Source organism: Drosophila pseudoobscura, chromosome 3 (assembly GCF_009870125.1).
Source record: "Drosophila pseudoobscura strain MV-25-SWS-2005 chromosome 3, UCI_Dpse_MV25, whole genome shotgun sequence".
Taxonomy (NCBI): Eukaryota; Metazoa; Arthropoda; class Insecta; order Diptera; family Drosophilidae; genus Drosophila; species Drosophila pseudoobscura.
This window is the reverse complement of record NC_046680.1, coordinates 23,344,708-23,366,284: the sequence shown is the minus strand read 5'-3', so window position 1 is coordinate 23,366,284 and position 21,577 is coordinate 23,344,708. Positions and strand designations below refer to the sequence as shown.

The window sequence follows — 21,577 nt, the reverse complement described above, 5'->3', positions numbered from 1 at the left end:
ATTCAAAGGAGTTGTCGGAAAATGATAATCGGGCAGAGGCGCGGGCGGTGGCGGTGGGGGATGGGAACGTGCGGAAAATGTTTATCCAACTCGAGAAATGGTGTGGCTGGTGGCCTGCCGCCATCCTGCACTTGCGTAAATTTATGCTTACACACATTTTGTCAACATCTGCAGCATATTCACAACTTTCCAGATACGTTTCTTTCCTCAACCAGAGCCCCCGCCCCTACAACGCTCTTCTGAGCAGACACATCGCTGGATGTCGGTAGATATTTGCATTTTATGTCTATATGCAAATCTCTACAGGAGACCAAAAGAGGAGCAGGAAAAGTGGAGTAGGAGCAGCAGCAGCAGCATTCAGTTGAGGAAGATGAGGGCGTTGAAGATGACGGTGCACACGCGGCGTATACGTGCTGCATTAACATATCAATCATACAGAGGTGGAGGCAGAGGCAGTGGCAGAGTCAGTGGCAGAGACCATTCTTCCTTCCTACGGCTTCTCGGAGCAGAGCAAACATTTGCTTGATGGAATGAGCCGCCCGAGCGCGATAAAGATGAATGAATGTTTGCCAAGATATGGGCACCCACTCGTCTTGGAAGGGGCCACAAAACTTGGCCCATAAATCCAGCCAGCCATTGAATGGTATCCCATCCATTCGCCATTCAATTCCTCGGCGCAATTGTCATGCGCCTTGTTGAAAAGTTGATTGCCGTGCCACAGGCCGTGGGCCGGGGATCAATAAATTAATGCCAACAACTAACAACATTGTCAGCGATGTATCGACTTCCTACTCAACAATAGTAATTGTTGTTCTGATTGTTTAATTGCGGATATTTTGTGGGCAGTTTCCGGCTGCAATGAACGCACACGCACGTGCCTCACGGATACAAATAAGTGCTGAATAAATAAATTTTCCAATATAAAAATCAGTTTTTCAATTTCGCAGTTTTCATTCATCGCCCCCTCCCTCCCCGCCTGTACACAAATTAGCGGCACTCATTTCGTCAATAGGCATTTAAATCACTTTGCCAGTTGAACATTATTTTCTGGCATTTATTTGATATGTATTTCGATTACGCATATCCTGCCCGAGAAATCGGGGTAGGCTCGTTTTAGCTGTTTGCATATGAGGGACCCATGACCCATGGCTCGTGGCTTACGGCCATTAAACTGACTTTTAGCATTTTATACAAATGTACGCATTTGTGGGCCATAATTTTCGTTTGTATATTTGTCCTTCCTTTTAAAGAGAGACGGCAGACACGTCTCCCCTTCCTTCCACATAAATATCGCTCTCCCCCTTCTGATTGCATAGTGTGATAATAGACACAACATGGGGCATGAATTATATGAGAGAAATGATGGTCCCGCATACTGCCACATTCGCGGTTTTTGCTCGCTTTATTCGATTTTTAATTTTTGTACGATTTTCTATCTCACAAAACCCACCCTACAGCGCGCCCTGCTATCGCGCGTAATTTTTTAGACGTTTAATGTCATTTAATTATAAAATATTGGCAAGTATGTCTCGAATTAACTGCAGACCAAACTGTAGCGGCGTCGGTGGCCCCTGCCATTCCACAGAATGACATCAGTCTATGGATCCCCCCGAGGAAATATTTGTGCAATGATTTCCGAGCTCCCACTCCGCGTCGCATATGGCAGATCCCAGACCTCAGAGCGCTCGGCCAAGAGTCCGAATTGCGTAATTTCCAGCCGCGGAAACGAGTTTTTTTCTCCATCCGCTGTCTGTGCCGTTGACAAGGCCAGAACTGGAGGTGTGAAGCGTAAGGAGGAAAAGGGGATGAGGCCTGTCCCATTACCAATCAGTAGAAATGGCTCAGCGATATGGCTTAGATCTTTGCCGCTCAAGAGAAGGTTCTATCGAAAAGATGTTCTCAAATCCAAGAGTATCTAAGGCTTTGTTTCGCCCCATCTGCTTTGCTCTCTGTTCTAATTTAATGAATATGTAATGGGTGGAAAAAAGTTGCCGCTTATCAGCCTCTGTCTCTGCCTCTCGCACTGCCTCTACACCCACTCACCCAATCTCCCAAATCTGCCCGTAAAAGTTGCTCTATAACAATGCCTTCTATCAGACACAGTCCCATCCCTGGCTCTGTTTTTCTGCTGCTGGCAGCTGCTCCTGCTCCTGCTTAATGCGCCTCCCATTGAGTGCGTCCCACAGCTACATGCCCCATGCCACAGCCACTCTGCTACGTTTTTCAATCTCAACTTGAAATTGACGCTGTACTTTCGGAGCTACATACAAAATAATTTGATTATTAACTTTTGGGGCGAGCGTCGAGTACGGGGAATATATTTAAATATTAATTGAAGCTCTCAGGATAGAACCTTCCCCAGAGTGGGACGGACACAGACACAGCCCTGTGGGGCCTTTTGACTCTTTAAGACTAATCCCCGACTAATCTCGGGCAGTTTTCCACTACGACTGCTTAGGGGAAGGACAGACGAGGATCCATAAAGTGGCTGGGGATTGTGTAATCAATTAGTGGTGAGGGGAAGTGGGTAGAGCGGCAAGCGGGAAGTGCCAGGCGAATTATGTTGCATTTAAATGCTGTCTATTTCTGTGTTTTATGGTTGTAGGTGGTGGGTGGGGAGGGCCAAGAGATTTATGCGGCTCATAAATGTCAAAGACAGCCGGACGGTAGACGCACCTGCACACAGATTTCCGTGTTACCTTCCACACAATTAATCTTTTTGATGTCAGCTTAAGGGGCAGGACAACGGCCGGGACGGGATTGAGGGGCGGGAACAGGTGACAATGTCAATACTCACAGAAGTGAAAGGATTGGCAGGGGCAGAGGTATAGGCAGGGACAGAGGAAGAGGCAGGGACAGAGGCACGGGGAATTTGTAGGACAGTTCTAATAAAATATTTAATTTAAAATTTACAACTCGAAGACCGAAATGAAAAGAAGCCATATGTCAATTGCCGTTGCACAGTGTCGCATAAAGAAGTGGCAAACAGTCTGGATGGTAGTCCTTGCAACAGACATCCTACCCTATCTCTCCCACCACCCCTCATCAAAACCCTGCCACCCTACCACACACAATGACATGTCAAGTGCAAAATGCAAGACCTTCTCTGGCCGGACTCTACAGAACTTTTCGCCAATTGTTCGTCCTCGCTCCTCGTTGTCGTCCTGGTCCTTGCCGGGTCCGGATACGGGTCCTGGGTTCGAGACTGCACCTACTACTTCCGGCCTTTGTTGAAATAACCATAAAATCAAGATAAGTTATTGGATTTGCTGGCAGGAAGCAGGAATAAGCACTTTTTGCCTTTGCCCCGGCCAGTGCCACACTGCCACTGGCACTGGCTCTCGCTCTCTCTCTGCCACTGACTGGCTTGGCCTCCTCTTGCTTTCTGCCTCGTGCCTTCTGCCCCCTGCCATGTCCCAGCCTTGTGTCGTAGATTAATTGTTTTTTTTTGGGGTGAGGCTCCCTCCCGCTCCTTTCCTCCATCCATCCCTTTCTGGGGCTGGAAAAAACATTTTTGTGTAATATAAATACGAATTTTTTATTTCCTGCTGAACTTTTGTGTCCTGAGGATTGCCTGCTGCCGTTCCTGGTACCTATAGCTGCCTGCGTGCCCCTGGCTCTGCCCCTGCCACAACTGCTGCTTCCACCGCCTGCTGGGTTTTTCCTTTGTATAAATAGTGACGCTGCCTCACAATGCCGCAGCTTAGGTTTCCGTTCCCCCCAGCTGGAGGCGCCGCACAATCAGTTTTCACAGTTCGCACTTGCCTCTTGGATCGTTCCCCTTTGACTCCTCCGTCCCCTTCCCCTTACCGCCTTGCCATGTGCTTTATTGTGTGGCGGGGTGGCGCACTAATGCGATTAAGCCGCTTGTTGTGGCTGTCAACGCGTTGACTGCTCTACCTCTACCTCCATCTCCATTTCTCTGGTAGTCCTGCCCCAATTCGAACAGTCCCAGTCCCAGTCCTGCCCAAGTCCTGCCCCAGTCGGCTGCCTTTGTAATTCACTTAAGTGTGGCACTTTGGCTTGCGGTAAACGTCGTCCATTGTGGCCCACTGTTTCCATCTACTGATCTCTTTAGCATACAGCCAGAGGGGTAGTAGGAAGCAAGAAGTAGGGGAGCAGCAGGGCGTTGGGTGAGCAGGGGAAGCGCTGCGTGGTTTAATCATAAATTTCGTGGCGGCTGAAGTGTCGAGTCATTCCTCAAGGATCTCTTCTGCCATTGTCCAGCGAATGGGGGCACAGATGCCACGCCCAGAGGGCACCACAAAGTAGTTAAGTGGGGGCTGCAGGGTGGCCAACAGAGAAAACTCGGAATCGGAGTCCTCTTAAGCTCTTAACTACATTTACTATGATGACATTGTGGCGTGTGCCTCCAGTTTAATCACGATATTACTATCGCAACGGATAACGGGGGGGTGCCCTGCCGATCCCTGTAGAGATTCGGTCGAGGAAGGTGCAATTATTCTCCGGCATAGGCCAACGCAAAGGCTGTAAAAGTAATAGTCAGCGCTCTCCCATTGGCAGTGGCAGTGACAAGTGTCACAGTTCGACACGCCCTATGCGGCCTCTCCCTATCAGCAGTCCCTGCTTCTGCTTCTCCTTGGCACACGCACCGCACCCCCGAGGGCCTACCCTAGAGGCAGGAAGTCTTTATGGGCTCACACGCTCGTCGGGAAGCCCCGGCAATCAGGACAGAAGAGGATGAGGACGTAGGGTAGTACGTGGAAAGGGAAAGGAGACCAATTGGAGTTTATTAATTTGAGGCCGTGCGTGTCGAGTAGAGCCGGATTCGGAGTCGACTCCAAAGTATTTACAATTGTTGTAAATATTTCCTTTATTATTGTAATTATATTTATGGGAATGTTACAGAGGATGGGGATGGAGGAGGAGGAATGTTGGGGAGTGTGGCATGCTATGACAATGTTGCGTGCCACTAAAGACTGAGGGCGACAGGCTGTTGCCGGCTGAGAGAGCGACTTAAATCGCATTAGCAGTACATTAATCTGATTTTTATTGATGTACTCGGGAGTCGTGCTCGAGTGGCAACGACCAGGATGGAATATGGGGTTTCCACAATTAGTCGAATATTTCTGCGGGTTTTTTGTCAGACTCCTTGCAAATTGCTCGAAAGTATTCGAGAATTGTATTAATTCACGTGGGTTCTTAGGTATTGTTGCTCATGAATATGGCTGATACTTGTATTTCTGCAACTAATTTGCCCGTTCTGCTCTTTCAGGCCAAGCTGCATGCCACACAGGACGCACTTACCCGCACACATACAGACCCTCCACGCTTCATACTCCACACACTTGTACACGTAGGCACTTCCGGAATGTAATGGATGGCCCCGGACTTGACTTGGCTTGACTTTAGGCTCTCGACTCTCCTCCGGTGGCTCTGGGCTCCGGGATCGTGGGGCATGGAGCATGGAAGACTTGACTTGGACGCTTCAGGTAATTATGCATATTTAAGCAGTTTTGTCTACAGTTTTACGGGGAGGCGCCTAAAAGGATGCTTTAAATTAATTATTTATGCAGGGCGGGGCTGACATATGCAAACATTTGTTCTCCCTCGGCCTCGTCCTGTCAAGTGGGCTCCTCACGAACAGGAAGCCCCCTCCCATCTCTACATGGTATACTTAATGGGCTTATATGCATTTTAAAGGCAGGCCTAAGCTGTGGCAGAGTCGGAGAGGGGGTCGGGAGCTGGGGGTAAGGGCTTGCAGACGAGGTCTGCAAAATTAATAGAGGTTCCTCTTTCGTATAATTGCCAGGCTAAGAGCTGGAGCACACTTTATTCCTTAAAGCTGCCACGGCCGCAAAATTAATGCCACACTATTAATGCTAATGTCGGGGCATCGTTCTTCTTCCCTGGCACATCTGCCTGCCATCGGCTTGGGCATCCACATCCCCTGGCCATCCATTCGCCTATCTCCTTGCATTTTTCAAATGCCGCCTCGCCTCGCCTCGTCATCTGTTTTTGGCCCGGCCTCCTTTCAGCCACACTTCAATACACAGCTTTGCTTTCAGCTTAATTGTTTTGCAACTGAACATCAGTCGGAGGAATGCCTTTCATCCTGCTCCCCATTGTTGACTCTGCTGCTGTCCTGCTGCCTTTGCTATCCTACTGTCCTGCTGCTGCCTCTGCTGCTGCCAAAGTCGTGTCTAAGTAGCTTTTCTATAAATGAAGGAAGCAAAGGACGAACGACTAGCGAATAAAATGAAACGAACAAATCTGTATCACTCTTTGAGGCTGTTGCCTGAAATCAGAGACCCGCTGAGCTCTAGCAACGGCACAGGATGCTCCTCACGAGGAGCTCTAGCATGAGGATGAAAACCATCGAGTGGCAATGACCTGTTGACTAATTAAAATATGTTCAAGGCCAGAGTCTGCGAATTGCGTTTGCAATTTATGCTTTTATGGCAACAGCTCCTTTAAAAAGTGGGAATGGTACAGCTTCTCAGCGTAGGGCGGATTAGGAAATATCAAATGACATGCGAAAATGCGAACTATTTTAATTGGATACGAGCAGGAGCATTGAAACATCCCGTTTGAGAGGTACATAGAGGTATCTTTCTGGTGCACTCCTGCAGAAATTGTTTGCATTTGTGTCAATTGTTGTTCTTGGAGATGGGAAGATGGTTAGATGATTGGAGGGTCTGTTGCTATGGAACAATGCTCTTAATTCCGTCAAGAATTTGGGATAAGGTCTGGTCCAGGGGTTGATGCTTCTCTGGGGTAACCGCTGGGACACATGTGGCAGGAGGCATCGCATCGTATTGCATGCCCCGGCAGGGGTTTGCCCCCGCAATGGGATTGGATTGGAAACAAACTGTAGACAATGCGCGCACGTCGGAAATTAGCATAGTTTTAGGCATTCGAAAGTTTTCCGATGTTTTTGCCAATTTCCGTCAACAATTTACGGGCTCCGGAAAAGCCTTAAAAACACATCGTGGTTGAAAAGTTTTTGGGGGAAACTTTAAAGGCAGTCGGGGGAGCGGGCTTATCGAGAGCGTTTAATTTATTGATTTGGGCGGCCCTCAGATAAATGTGTTATGTGTGGGAGGAAGAGGTACGAGAAATACGGGATATTTATATGTTTCTGAATGTCAGTCGACGAAGGGCTGGCACAAAACACATAGAAATCTGCCCACAAATGTGCGAAAAATTTAATTTTGAACTGAGTCCGAATTAAAGATATAATCAAATCAAAATCCAATCGATTGGGGATGACCTCTGAGTGAAATTTAAATGGCTAAACTAGCACAGCTATCCACAAAATAAACGCTCCAAGAAGCCGAAGTTGGCCTGTTCTCTTATTCGCTAAGTGTGTTCTCCTTAGTTTTTTGTATGTTTTGTCCTCTCCTTTGATAAATGTCCAGCAGGCAGCCAAAAACAAGCACATAAATCACAGGCATGTGTTGATAAGGCAGAGACAGAGACAGTCGCAAGGAAATGGGCTGAAGAGCATCTGAAGGCTGAAGAATATGGGATATATGGGACTTGATATGTCCCAGTATATGCCCATCTATGGCGAAGGGGACACACTAGTTAAAGTTTGCCGACTGGCCGGCCTCATGCAAACATATGCGAGTGACAAGCCAATGTTAATGCCGATGCCTGCCTCTTTTCCCGGCTGCTTCCGGTGTTGCCATGTAAATGTTATTAAATTTGTTGGCCAGGCCCAGATATTCATGGCCTTCTAAGGCCAGCCACAAAGTGCGACACTTAGAGATGGGGCAAGTACAAAAGCCAATTGATTTCCACTGAACCGAACTGAACCTCAAACCAGAAAGCCAGCCCCCCGTCCCAAACCCACAAGCGGAGCTCTGAAGCCACAATTTTGTGAGAAGGCAAAACAGTCCAAAATCGAATCCATATCCAAAATCCAAGACAATACTGTCCGTCATGGCAAACAATGCAGGAGTCAGTCACATGAGTATGAGTATGAGCCCCACTTTGCTTGGGCCATGTCACACCATCCTTCCTCATCCGCTTCCTCGTCTGGCTTCCGATTCTGCTGCTGTAACCACAAATGCCCGAAATTTATGCCAATATTTGCATTCAATGCCCAAAAATAAACCGTAAAATGGTAGCAGAGCACAGAGGAAGAGAGGTGGAGAGAGACTGGCTGAATGGTGATGCATACTTTTAGGCCTTGCAATTGTTGCAGGATGCGTTCCGTTACGTTCATTTTGATGAAAATTTCATATTTATGACCAGCCAAGAGTCTCAGTGTGTATCTGTGCATGTTGCATGCTGCATGCTGCATGCTGCATGGTGGGGCTGGTATTTGTGCATCGAGTGCAATAATTCAATTGCACACCTACGCAATTTACCGGCTAGAAGGAAGAAGAGGAGCAAGACAGCCTGCTTCTGGTCAGCCGCTAATGCCCTGGAATGCAAAGCGCTTAAAGCGCTCCACTGAGCAGTGAGGAGAGAAAGCGACAGAGAGAGAGGTTAAAGCCATTTCTCCGTCTCCATCGCCATTTAGAATATTTCGCAAGCAATTTCGCTCCTCGAGGGAGCTGCGAAAGGAGTTGGGGGCGAGTCGGGGAGTCGGGCATAATTGGATTTGTTTAGCTGTCAATATTATGTCAGAAATCAACATGAGACGGGGCAGATGGGCGGCAGACAGGAAGGAAGGAAGCAGGGCGCGACAGACATGGAGGAATGGATGGAAGGAAGCAAGGATAGATGAATAGATGAATAGATGAATAGATGAATAGATGAATGGATAGATAGATAGATAGATAGATAGATAGATAGATAGATAGATAGATAGATAGATAGATAGATAGATAGATAGATAGATAGATAGATAGATAGATAGATAGATAGATAGATAGATAGATAGATAGATAGATAGATAGATAGCTAGCTAGATAGATAGATAGATAGATAGATAGATAGATAGATAGATAGATAGATAGATATATGTATATATATATATATATATATATATATAGATATATAGATATATAGATAGATAGATAGATAGATAGATAGATAGATAGACAGACAGATAGACAGATGGACGGATTGATATCTATAGATACACATCCGATACCGAGTCAGGCGATGTTCTACTATTAACTGCCACGGCGTCGTCAGCAGTAAGTGGTATTCGGGGGCAGAGATATGAAAATAGTGACATGGATTGGCTGTACATACGACCGTACATACACGTGCCCTCGAACTGACACGAACTTCTAGTAATAGGGGGCGTGGCCAACATGCAAACGGGGCAGACTGGGCTGGAGGCAAAGGACAATCAAAAAATTTGACAAGCCAGAAGGAAAGCCGAAAGGGTAATCGGGGAATGGGGGAATTGGGGAAAACAAACAAAACAGCGGCTGCAGCTGACATCGGTAGATAGATGGAAATACAAAAATAGATGGAAGACGGTCGCTGGACAGCGGGAGGGAGGAGAAAGGGGAAGAGAAAGAGTCCTACCCTAACAAAGGATACTCGAGTGAAGTGCCCACTCGACGCTCGATTGGCTGTGGCTTCTTCCATCCAAATCTCCTCAAGCTGTTGACTCGCCTGGCATGTGCCACAGCAACCTAAAAGTATCAGTGTGAGGGGGGGGGGGGGGGGGAGTCCCTTCCTGCCGTCTGCTGCTGTGTCCTTTCCTGTGATATCAATTATAATTCGCCCGTTCCTTCTGCAAAGAGTCTGGTTCATGGACTGCTCGGGGGGAGGGGAAGTGTTTAAGTTTCGGTTTATGAGTGCGGCAAAGAACACTCGAGAGCCGTAAGCCAAAATGAAAACAAAATGCAAACACAAGAGCTGCTCTGCTCATTAGTTCTGCTCTGCTCGCATCCCCATCTACCTCCCCCCAGTAGTCCCTGCAACGTTGCCCCAAAAACTGTGTTAATAAAGTATTTGCTCGCTCGAGTGCAACCAGCAAACACACTCGACGCAGGGGGCGGAGGCAGATGCAGAGAGTTGACTTTTGCAATCAGCAGGCAAGGCTGCAGCTGCTCCTGCTGCTCCTCTTCATGGATGTTGTGGATGATGCGAGGATGGAGCGCAAATATCCGAGCAGAGTGACTGGGGCCACACACTCGTGCAGGTTGAGGCACAGACAGGTTCAAGCTAAGTGCCTGACTTGGCACTGTCATAATTTACATATGCCAAACAGCAGCAGGAGCAGCTGAAGCTGAAGCGAGGGTTAACCCAGAGATGCACCGAATCCCCGGGTATCCCTGCTCATCTGTTTGTGGCTTTGCTGCCTGCTTCATGTCAAGGGTATTCGAGTGCAGACTGCAGCAGCAGCAGTAGCAGCAGATGCAGGTTGGAGCTGGCGGGTGGCTCACTAAAGGTGTTTCGAGGCTTTGTTGGGTGGCTTTATTTATATGAGTGATTAGCCGGTGTCCTCTCTCCCTCTCATCTCTCTCTCTGTGTTCTGTTTATTTATTAGTGCAAGGTGTTGTTTGCCACTCAGTCTCTCTCTCTGTCTGTTTGTGGCAAGCAAACAACTGAATTGTGGGTAGCTGCTCCTGCTCGGGATCAGCACGCGCGCCAGCTTAGAGCTGCTGATGCTGCTGCTGCTGCCACATATTTTCCTTTATATTTGCACGGAGCCTTTAAGCCTTGAAGGCGGATCCGGCCGCACCTAAATAACCAACCAAATCTTGCCGCTTGAGATTCGCTCTCTTTCCAAATGCCACACACGTCGCGGCAGCCGGGTAATTGAGTTGGAAAAATGTTGACATCGTGCCCATGCCGCACGGAGAAGTAACGATTACAATGGCAGTAGCAGTGGCAGTGGCGACAATTGCATCTGCATCCACATTCGCATTCGCATCGTCGCCTCTGTTTCCATTTTGCATATTATTACGTGGAATCCTTTCGGGCCGTGGCAATTTCAGCACTTTTTCTGCTCCGAACATGCGCGCAAACATTTAAATCAATTGTGTTCCAATCTCCCCCGAGGAAAGGCACTGCCCCCACGATGCAGTTAAAATTGTTGTGTGTGGCAGTGGCAGGAGCTGGAGCAGGTGTAGGAGCACTTGGAGGAGATGTCTATGATGCGGTTCGGGTTGATTCGATTCCCGTATGTAAATAATTCTATATCGAGGTCTCTTTTTTCAATTTTAATGTAAGGTCCCTCTCCCTCCCAGCCTCTCTCTCTCTCTCTCTCTCACTCTCTCTCTCTCTGCTCGATGCATTTTCCTTGGTAGCAACGGGAAAACTGCATAAACCTCTTTTTTCCTTGTGTCTATTTCTTCTGGTCCCCCTTTCACCCCTTCGTGCCACTCGTGAAACTTGGCAAGGTGCACGCTTTCTCACACTCTGAAGGTCGCCCGTTATACACAGCTCTGTGCCACAGCCATAGGTCTTCGAGGATGGGTTGAAAGGCGGGTGTGAGAGTGTGCAGTCATATGGCCGGTGGCGGCATGGAAAAATTGTTCAGCTTAGAGCAGCGAAGGAAAACATTATTACAATTATTATTTCAACCTCATTTGCAGATTCGTCGACGGACTATGCGGGCAGTGCTGTGCGGATGTTATGGACATCATCAGGTAAGTTTTGGGTTAAATATTTTACTGCTTCTCATATCCCGTTCCCCCCCCTGCCACACCTCCTTTTCCACGGAAATGGTGCGAAATTCAGTATTCAGCTTTTAGCTTTACTTTACAATTAATTTTAATTAGTTGCCGTTAAATGGCAAACAATTCGCACTAAAACTTTTATCAGACAGTTTTCAGCTTCCGGTCCGTTCCTCTTCGGCCTCTCCACTTCATTTCACTCCTCTCCACTGCCCTCCCCTCCCCTGCCCTCCTCTCCTCTCCACTCCAGTTCGCTCTTCTGTTTTCTCTGCTTTTATGTTTTTATACCAAAGCTAATTACACGATGCGTGTCTGCTCCGCCCTTCCTCAGCACTGTCGCACGATTTATATACATACATATGTACTTTAGTTTGTTTTTTTATGTTTTGCTGGTTAAACAATTTTATGAGCTTGCGACAGGAGGAGGCATCACGGCAGCCCAACTAATCCCAACACGCCCAGACATCGACATGAGTCTAGTTGAGTCGAGTTTAGGGGCATGTTCGACGGCAGTCCCTCGCTCCGGCTTTAATGACTTTGGTTGCCACACGAAACCGGGAATTGATCTCACCTGGTGGCAGCCTCATGGATATGGCTGTGGGCCCTTTTGCGGTCCGAAGGGTGCGGCTTCTCGACTGCCTCGCGACTACTTGCAACTCTTAAGTGAGTCATATTTCAGAGCTTAATCAGCTGCAAGTTCTCTGTTCGCTACTTGAAATGGCTTAAGTTTTGTCGGCTTGGCTCTTTGCCGTGCCCCCGCCACATGCCACATGCCTTGCAACAACGCATTGGAGACATGCAATGAAGAGAATTAAAAGCATACTTTTCGGCGACTTGAAACCGCACGACAATGCAATAAAAGTAAACTTGCTCCTGCCACAAGTTGCTCTGCAGCTCCGTTGTTCCGGAGTTGTCAGTGCCGGGGGGCAAGTTCCAAGTTGCTTGCTAGTTGCAACAAGGCAAACAATTGAGCAACTCATTGAGGAGGAAAATCAAAATGCAGTGATAAAAACCAATTGAAAACGAGTCACAAATAGGATAGGGATGGAGAAACGAAGTAGACACACGGAAAACTTCTTCCAGGAACATGTTTGTCTCTCTTGTCCCTTGTATATTGAATGTTTTTTTGCATGCGACATTGTGTCCTACATACCCAAGCACAAACACACACAGTTACACATGAGCTGTGTGTGTGTGTGTGAGTCGAAAGTTTTGTTCGAGCTTCCAAGGAGTATGGCAAGGGGCAGGGGGTTAAACGCGTTCTTAATATCACATAAAAAATAGAAGCGTAACAAAGTTAAACAAAAACTTTTGCTGCAACAAAACTTTTGAGTTCCACAGCGCTCTCTCTTTCTTTCCCTCTCGTCTCTCTGGGAGGAGTGGAGAGTCGCTTGACTTGCTTCGAAATTCAAAATGGCTTCCACTTTGGGCTTAAAGCTGCCTCCCCCGTCTCATTCCTTACACGACTTTCAGTAAGCGACAAATTCTTTCGAATCTTAGACGATTTTGAGCACGACTCGTTCGTGGCTTACTCTGAGTATGCCCCATAGATCGATTGATCAAAATGTGGCCCCACCTTTGGACCACTCACTGGCTGGCTGCCCACCTCTGCGGATCTTTTTTTTCGTCTGGCCTGCACATGTTGGCCAAATTAGAGACGAGACGCGTTCCTCATGCATACAATAAAATATTTACACCACCCCACATTTAGGGATCTCCATAAAAAATTTGGAAGCACATAGGACCCCTCTTCCCTCCTGCCGTTTGCGTTCCCCTTGAGTATTTTCGAGTGTTTCGGGTATTTATACAGCATTCACTCGAACTGGAACATTCATTTAGCGGAAAGGGGGATGGGGTGGCACTTGTTGAAGTCGGCAGGCTACCATTTTAATCGCCTCGTTTGCCGCCTACTCATCTGTGTTAGCCATACACACATACAAAAAAGAGTCGTGAAAGAAAGCGGCAGCGCGGGAGGAGTGGTGGAGTAGATGTCCATAAAAGTGCAGAACGAACGCGTTGCGCCAAATGTCAACAATAATTACACCCTATACTCAAAATGAGTATAGGGGTATATTCGATTTGTGGGGAAAATGGATGTGTGTAACGTCCAGAAGGAAGCGTTTACGACTCCATAAAGTATATACATATATTCTTGATCAGCATCAATAGCCATACTGACTAAGTATCGGGTATAATAGTAGAGTTGCGGTCGCAGCAGCAACTCACACCGTTCCCCCTAGTTTTAAATTAAGATTTGTTTTCGTTTTTCATATTAACGTGAAGCAACGTTAGGTCTTGTCGCCTCAGTGCCTGCCCACGCCCCCCGCCCACCCTTAGCAATGCGCTGCCACATAAAGCGGGCCACACACACGGACACGGGCACAGACACACGGACTCAAACGGACACATAGAGCGAAAGATCCTTTGGCTGGGGCAGCAAGGAGTTAATTTGAATTTTATAGCAGTCAAGTTTGTGTAATTTCAGCACCCAGCACCGCTCTTTTCCATGGAGAGACGTTGTGCAACACATGTTGCCATTGCAGCAGGAGGCGTGGCTTGATGTGGGTGGGTGTGAGCTTTATGTGCATATGTGTTTTTTTTTTTGTTCCTTCCCCTTTTCAACAGTGTTCTTTTGCCCGCAGACAAGAATGAAGCACTGACTGACTGCTGCATGAACAGCACAAAAAAATCCTCGAAAGAGCGAAAGAACAGAGGGGACAGACAGAAAAGGAGAGAGGGAGGGAAAAGTTTTTCAATTTCTTGAACTGCATTCGGGCAGAGTCAAGGGTGGTGCAGAGGCGGGGCTAGGGATGGCCTCCCCAATGGCTACAAATTAATCTGGCCCAGAGACTACTCAACTTTCGTATCCGTCTCGGCCGGGTGCGAAGTGAGAAGGATGAAAAGCATACGTCGTAGGATGTGGATCATCCTTTTCCTCCTCCTCCTTCATTCAGTTTATTTCTTTAGCCAGCGATTCGGCAAAAAAGTTGGTTATACTCACGTTTGAGTGCGACTACGAGTACCCAGAAGGAAAGAGAAAGAGAGAGCGTATTCTTAGCTGCAGAAAAGTTCTAATTTCGTAACAAATTACACATGTAATGCATATGTACGAGTAAGAGTGAGAGAAAGAGCGGAGACATTACAATTTATTAGCTGCAAATGTTCTACATCTTGCTATCGCCCCTCCTCTTCCCACTCCCTGGGCTCTCAATTACAAGCCAAGTTTATCTCTGGCTGCCAATAAGCCACAAATTTATGGGATGTGCAGCTTCTGGCAATTAAGTTAAGCTCCCAAGGAATCTGAAATGCCAATCGCAAAAAATGCCAAAATCCAGCCAGACACAAGTGTACGTACATATATCCGTGTGTTGGCGTGAAAATTGAATATACGACATAAATTGAGCGAGAGAGCGAGGTGCAGCATCAGCTTGGGCCATGGATTACTTATTAAATTATTATACCCGATACTCAAAATGAGTATTGGGGTATATTAGATTTGTGGTGAAAGTGGATGTGTGTAACGTCCAGAAGGAATCGTTTCCGACCCTATAAAGTATATATATTCTTGATCAGCATCAATAGTTGAGTCGATTGAGCCCTGTCTGTCTGTCCGTCCGTCCGTCTGTCCGTCTGTCCGTCTGTCCGTCCCCTTCAGCGCCTAATGCTCAAAGACTATAAGAGCTAGAGCAATGATGTTTTGGATCCAGACTTCTGTGATATGTCACTGCTACAAAAATATTTAAAAACTTTGCCCCGCCCACTTCCGCCCCCACAAAGGGCGAAAATCTGTGGCATCCACAATTTTAAAGATACGAGAAAACTAAAAACGCAGAATCGTAGAAGATGACTATATCTTACAGAGTGCAAAATCTGAACCAGATCGTATAATTATTATAGCCAGAATCACGAAAACAATTTCACTCTTTCTCGCTCTGTCTCACTCTAACACACAGGTTTCATGGTCGGTTTTGCCAATTGCAAAATATGAGTTCAAGGATCTGAGAACCCATAAGAGCTAGAGCAACCAAATTTGGTATCCACACTCCTGTGATATCGGACCTTGACCGTTTCCTGTCCAAATTTCGCCACACCCCCTTCCGCCCCCGCAAAGGACGAAAATCTGAGGCAACCACAAATCTCAGAGACTATTAAGGCTAGAGTAACCAAATTTGGTACACACACTCCTTTAAGATGTCACTATAAAACGTATATCTCAGAATTTCGCCCCACCCCCATCCGCCCCCACAAAGGACGAAAATCTGTTGCATCCACAATATTGCAGATTCGAGAAAACTAAAAACGCAGAATCATAGATAATGACCATATCTATCCGGTTGCTGAATCTGGATCAGATCAGATCATTTTTATAGCCAAAAGGAACAAATCAATTTGCAGTGGCTACGCAGCGCCCGACGTCACGCTCATACTGATTTTCTGTCTCTCTCGCACGCACTCTTTGTCGTGTCGTTAAATATTAGCCACGTCTGCCAGAGGAGAGCCATACTGACTTAGTATCGGGTATAACTGTAGAGTTGCGGTGTCCGCAGCAACTCACAACGTTCCCCCTCGTTAAATTATGTTTGGGGCTGCAAAGCAAACTCCTTTTTGCAATATTAAAATTGTTGGCAATCTTTTGCTGCTTTTCACTGCTTTTCCCCGCTGCCCCTGCTAGAACCCTTGCTGCTTCAACTGCTGGCAACTGGCGTTGCATGCTTTTTGGGCTGTCGTAGCAATTATTTCATTATGTGTGAGGCCTCAGCCGACTAAAGCAAACTGAAGATTCCCACTCGGACTCCTTCTCTGCCTTGCCTTTGCCTGTGCCTTGCCTCTTGGAAATTATGCACTCGAAAAGTTTCAGCGGTGCCTCCAACTTGGCGGCAGCATTTTCATTTACTTTTCTCCCCTACCCCCTACTCTGCCCTGCCCGTTTTGCTGCCACACAAAGAGGCGTTGACTGTGCTTCATTGTTATTATCATAATTGCATAAAGTTGCAAGGACTTGAGGAGGGGGACTCAGGGCGGAACAGAAGGCAAGGCGCCGCTTGCTGGCGACACTTTTTCGGCGAAGACAAGATTAAGCGCTTTCTGGCCATTCTCTTGCAGGCGGTGCGATTCACTTGCCATTCGGTTTTAATCATTGTAAATTCTCCACTCATCCGCTTCTCCGCTCTTTCAAGCTCCATTAATTTGGAGGCGAAGGACATACCTCCCGCTCTCGTCACCTCCAGCACCGAATCGGACTTTTCCCGCACGCATCATTAAACGAGTATCCCCGAACGAGGCCATTCACAAATTAAAGTGCCATAGAACTTCCCGACCACGACCACGCCCTGGGTGAGCAAAGCCAAACAAACAGCCAAGAGAAAAGGCCAAGAATTGTGTGTTCCGTCCCTGACCCCTGCCTCCTGCCCCTTGCCTTTGATGTCGGATGTGAGTGATTATAAATAAAGAAGATTTCGAAGCTCCCACCTGGAAAGCAGGCGGAACGAACGGCTCCGCTCCATGGAGTTTCCCCCGAATCAAATGTGAGTATCATTGATTATATTGCAAATTGCTTGCTAAATGTTGACTCTGAGCGCTCATTTCCCCTCCCCTTTGTTTCAGGGCAGAAGGCGGAAACTGAAATGTCCATGAGGAATCCTGGATTTATATACAGCCAAAACGTGAGCGTGGGCCTGGGCGTGGACAGGAGCTGGGAGCAACTGCACGCAAGCGTTCGAGCCCATCTTCCTGCCTACTGCTCGAGGCGTCTACCTGTCATACTTACACGGTTGGCTGCATGCAACACGCCATGAATTTCGTGACGCAATCAGACACCCCACACCCCTCGCTTTTGTCCAGCCGCTGGCGGAAGTGCGTGGCATGACGCAGCTCAAAACTTGGCTCCAGGAACGAGAGCAGAAATTATGCCACTTCGGATTTGCACATGCCCCCGCAAGCTGGACAAGGCGGGACAGGACAGGATCCGAGCCGGGTCGTGCCACCCCTCTTTGCCTATCAATCAGTATAGGAGGCTGAGCCAGCGCTAGGCACCACATCTGGGGCATTTAAATCCATCATACGAGTATATGTATCAATCACGGCTGAAAGGGATAGGGGAGGACTAGGGATCGGGATAGGGCGCGGCCATGTGATAGACACACGGGTATTAAAACTACTGACAGTCGCAATTTATAATCAATTGTGGCACACAATTAAATCAATTGCTGCTCTCAAAAGGGATGAAAACTCTGTGGCAATGTGTAAGCGAAGGTGGAAGGGAAGGGCGAGTGGGTTGGGGGTGGTGTGACTCATTGATGAATTTCCAAAACAATTAGAATTTCCGATGAGATAGGGTGAAAAACGGGGGAGATGGAAATGGAAATCGAAATGGAAGTGGGAAGATGAACGGTGGGCCAGTGGCAGTGTCAAGGCAGAAAATGTATTCATTTCCACTTGCAGCTTCGAAATTTATTGCATATTTAATGAGTTTAAGTTCAGGCAGAAACTAAAATGGAATGCAATTTCGGGCATGACTCTCGGAATGTCTCTCTCTGCGACTGTCTTTCTGTCTGTGTGTATCCTTCTCTCTTTGATTCTCCCTTCCTCTGTGGGTCTGTGTGTGTGCGTGTGCGGGTGCTCTGGCGATTTCCTGTTTTGTGGCTAGCAATTGATTTGTTTGCAATTTAGATGCGAACTCGATTCGAAACTGACTGCCTGCCTGCCTGCTGGGAAATTAGTTAAATTGGTTTTGTTACAGATGCGGGTCACAGGACGAGGAGTAGGAGTAGGACGGGGATGTTGACTCAAACTTAATGCACAAGTCAATGGGCGAGCGAGCTTTGAGCTAACATTGCGTATACGCCGCGTTGCGCTCATAAATAACAAAATCGCATTAATTTAAAACTCATTTCGTGAATAAACACAGACAAACCGAATGGGGACGGTGGTGGCTCGGATGAGGCCACTGGGTGGCCATGCGTGCCTGGGTGCATGGGTGCATGGGTGGACATGGGTGGTGCAACGGCAAACTGCATTTTAAATTAAAATTAAAAGTCACTTGCTCCCATTATCGCCAGCAGCAGTGTGGACAGCCACGAAGCAGCGAGGACAACGAGGACAAAACCCCAGATCGGGGGCTGTCCTTCTCATCCATGTCCTGTACGAGGCGATAAATAATATATATTGTGCACGCATACAATTATGTTCCCTTTTGGCAGTCGCTGGAGCGGCTCCTGCTGCCAAAGGATTCGTGCGACTCTGGCCAGGTGCAAATATCTAAAAACAATGCCATGATTTATGCATGCATGCCGGGCGCGTTTTAAGCCATAATTTTCTTGAATATTGCTCAATGAAACATGAATAGTCGAATATCAGCCAGCGATTAAATCCTATGCGACAGACGCTGCGTGTGCGTGATATTCGTTCGACTAACACTCATCCCGTGGCAACTTAATTGGATTTCCATTGCCATTTGATCACTGAAGGGGTTGGCTTCCTCTTGGACGGGAACGGGTGTGATTGATATTTAATTAAAATATTTATTTATTTGTAATTAAGTTGATTGACTTTTCAATAGGCGACCACAACAAAAACCGAAGCTACCATGACCAGTGCTTATTGCGGAGTAATAATGTGAAGAAACTGAATATTCAACCGATTTCCCTTTTATCAATCCTACTCATGTTTGCAGATGGGCTCTGGATCTGGAGGAAAATACCTTTGCCCTGGACAAACAAAACACCCATTAATATCAGGCTTCCGTCGGTTTAGGGCTGGGACAGGGACTGCAACAATTATTTATTTACTCCAATTTGCTGCTCCCCCCCTACCCATCCTGCGACCTCCCTGAGTGTAATGGCAAATAAACCATAAATTATATTTCCAAATTTGATTGCCGGGTTCCATAACAAATTTGATATGACTTGACTACTTTTTCCCCATTGGAGGAGGTTCCTGTATGTGTCTATGTCTGTATTTTCCTGTGTCCCTGTCCCTGTCATACTTTGAATGCTTAAATGACTAAATGAATGAATGCATTATGTATGCCTCCGACACATGCCTCTTTCTCTGCGAAATTAATTTTTAAGCTACGAGCATACGCATTTATTTGGAAATTGAAGGGAATGTCGTTTGTCGTTTGTCCTCTGTCGTCTGTCGATGTCAAGGAATTGCAAATCGATCTGTCTCTGCAAGGGTCTGACTGGCTGGCTACACCCAGTGCCCGGCCCTGCTGCCGGCAAAGATTTATGAGCCAACGCATAAAAACGTTCATTGAAAACACATTTTCCATCTTTGGCTATCTCTCTGGCATCTCTGCTTTTCCACTTCCACATCCACTGTGGCGTGTGGCGCCTTGCACAGCTCTGGAGCCTGGAATTGCAAATTCAATAAAGCATTATATAATATTGCCAAGTCCCACACACTCTCACACATACATGGTCCCTCCATGCGAGTGCAATAATTTACAACATTTTAATCGAATTAGACGCTGACTCGGAAGGGGCCAAGGGAGAGGCGGACCTTGGCCAAGGGGCAAAATGCATTTTAAGTGCTGCAGTCGACGGCTGTGAAGAACACTTTGGCACTTGGTAGCATCGAAAGCGGAAAGACAAAAAAGAAATTATACACACCACAATGGGGGTAGAAAGGATAGGGGGGATCCGCGGGATCCGTTCTTGAACATGTGCCAGCGAATCTCTCTGTCCAGGGCCAAATCTCAGTGGCTGAGGGAATGGAAATGGGACATGGGATGGGAAAAGCACGTTAGTCGAGCGATTGGTTGATAATTATGGGGCAGGCATCTCTCTCTCTGACTAGAGGTGTCCTGCGGGAAATGTGCAGTCAATATTCGTGGCACTATCCTTGCACGTGGCCGCCATAAAGTCTGTTCTTTCGTGAAATTCGTTCTGCTAAAAATTTCAAAACATTTTATTTACCATTCCAAGAGCTTACTGCGCCACATGCATCCAGACCCAAGTGCAACGGGGCAAGGGCACAACCAGCGCCAGAGAATTGTCATAAATTCCAGGCAATAAATTTATATTTGTTTTATTTTGCCATTCTAGTTTTTATGTTTTTTTGTTTGCCCTGCCCCTAACCCTGCTTCTGTCCCTGCCCCATGCCTATGGGCCAAACTGCAGAATGTCAGCTATTGTGGAGCCCCAGGCCCCAGTTCTCCAGCTACACCCAACTCCAATCCCATCTTCATGAATCTTCCCATCTGCATACAGTAGAATACTCCGCTCCTGCGAAGCGTGCTGGAATCTGCGCTCCTCTTTCGGTGGCTAGCTGAGGCGGCAGCTGCCATGCCACCTCGAGTATACGCTGACATTGGACACTCTCCCGTGTCGTGGGGGGGGGGGGGGGGGTTAATCAAATCCCCTTGAATTTGTTATGGTTCGCTCCCAACTGTTGCACGCTCAATCGTAGTCAGAGTGGAATTTTTCAATTTTCCCTGCCTCGTGTGTCCCGTATGCCCAGTGTTCCCAGTCCATTAAGTGTTGTTCAAGCGCTAATAACTTTTGTCTTTTGCTGGAAAATCGATACAGCTCAACAACATAAATGATTGGTTTGGCGTTGGAAGTACAGTAGGGGATGGGGCTCTAAGGAAGTGTACATTAAGCAGAATTAGCGGGGGGTGGGGAAGAGAAGCCCAAGAGAAGCAAAGACGGACAGGCGACAGCAGTGGCTGCTGCCAGTCGCCTTGTCACAAAATCCGCTAAGCGCCCTAGACACACACACATCGTCGTGACATGTCATGAGCCCGAAAGCAGAAGGAGGAAGCGGAAAGCGTCCCTCCCTCTCTGCCTCTCCTTCTTTTCCTGATTTTGCATAGTTTATTAAATCCCTCAGATTTGGCTGATTCCATTAGCTCTGTCGTGCATTGCTTTTATTGCATTATTATGAGAGCGAGTGCCCCGGAAAGTGTGCTGTGTGCTGTGCTGGAACTACATTTGCGTGTCTTCACTCCGGTGTGTGTGTGTTAGTGTGTGTTTGTGTGTGTGGGGCACAGCGGCTGTGGCAGTTTCAGTTGCGAA

The 21,577-nt window shown here is 47.3% G+C and overlaps 1 protein-coding gene and 1 long non-coding RNA gene across 5 annotated transcripts in view; one reads left to right on the top strand and one right to left on the bottom strand.

The window, feature by feature from the left end:
• LOC26532142 (uncharacterized) overlaps window positions 1-20,798 on the top strand; it is a 43,333-nt gene extending 22,535 nt beyond the window's left edge. For 3 of the 4 annotated variants that reach the window (XR_004468692.1, XR_004468691.1, XR_004468689.1), the window contains 4 exons: window positions 5,237-5,453; window positions 11,478-11,531; window positions 16,736-17,083; window positions 17,163-20,798. This is a non-coding gene — a long non-coding RNA (uncharacterized lncRNA). The remainder of the gene's footprint in view (window positions 1-5,236; window positions 5,454-11,477; window positions 11,532-16,735; window positions 17,084-17,162) is intronic. The other variant, XR_004468690.1, reaches the window with a different exon arrangement.
• The window catches only part of fus (epithelial splicing regulatory protein fusilli), an 88,090-nt gene that overhangs the window by 41,200 nt on the left and 25,313 nt on the right, over window positions 1-21,577 (bottom strand). The window lies entirely within an intron of this gene.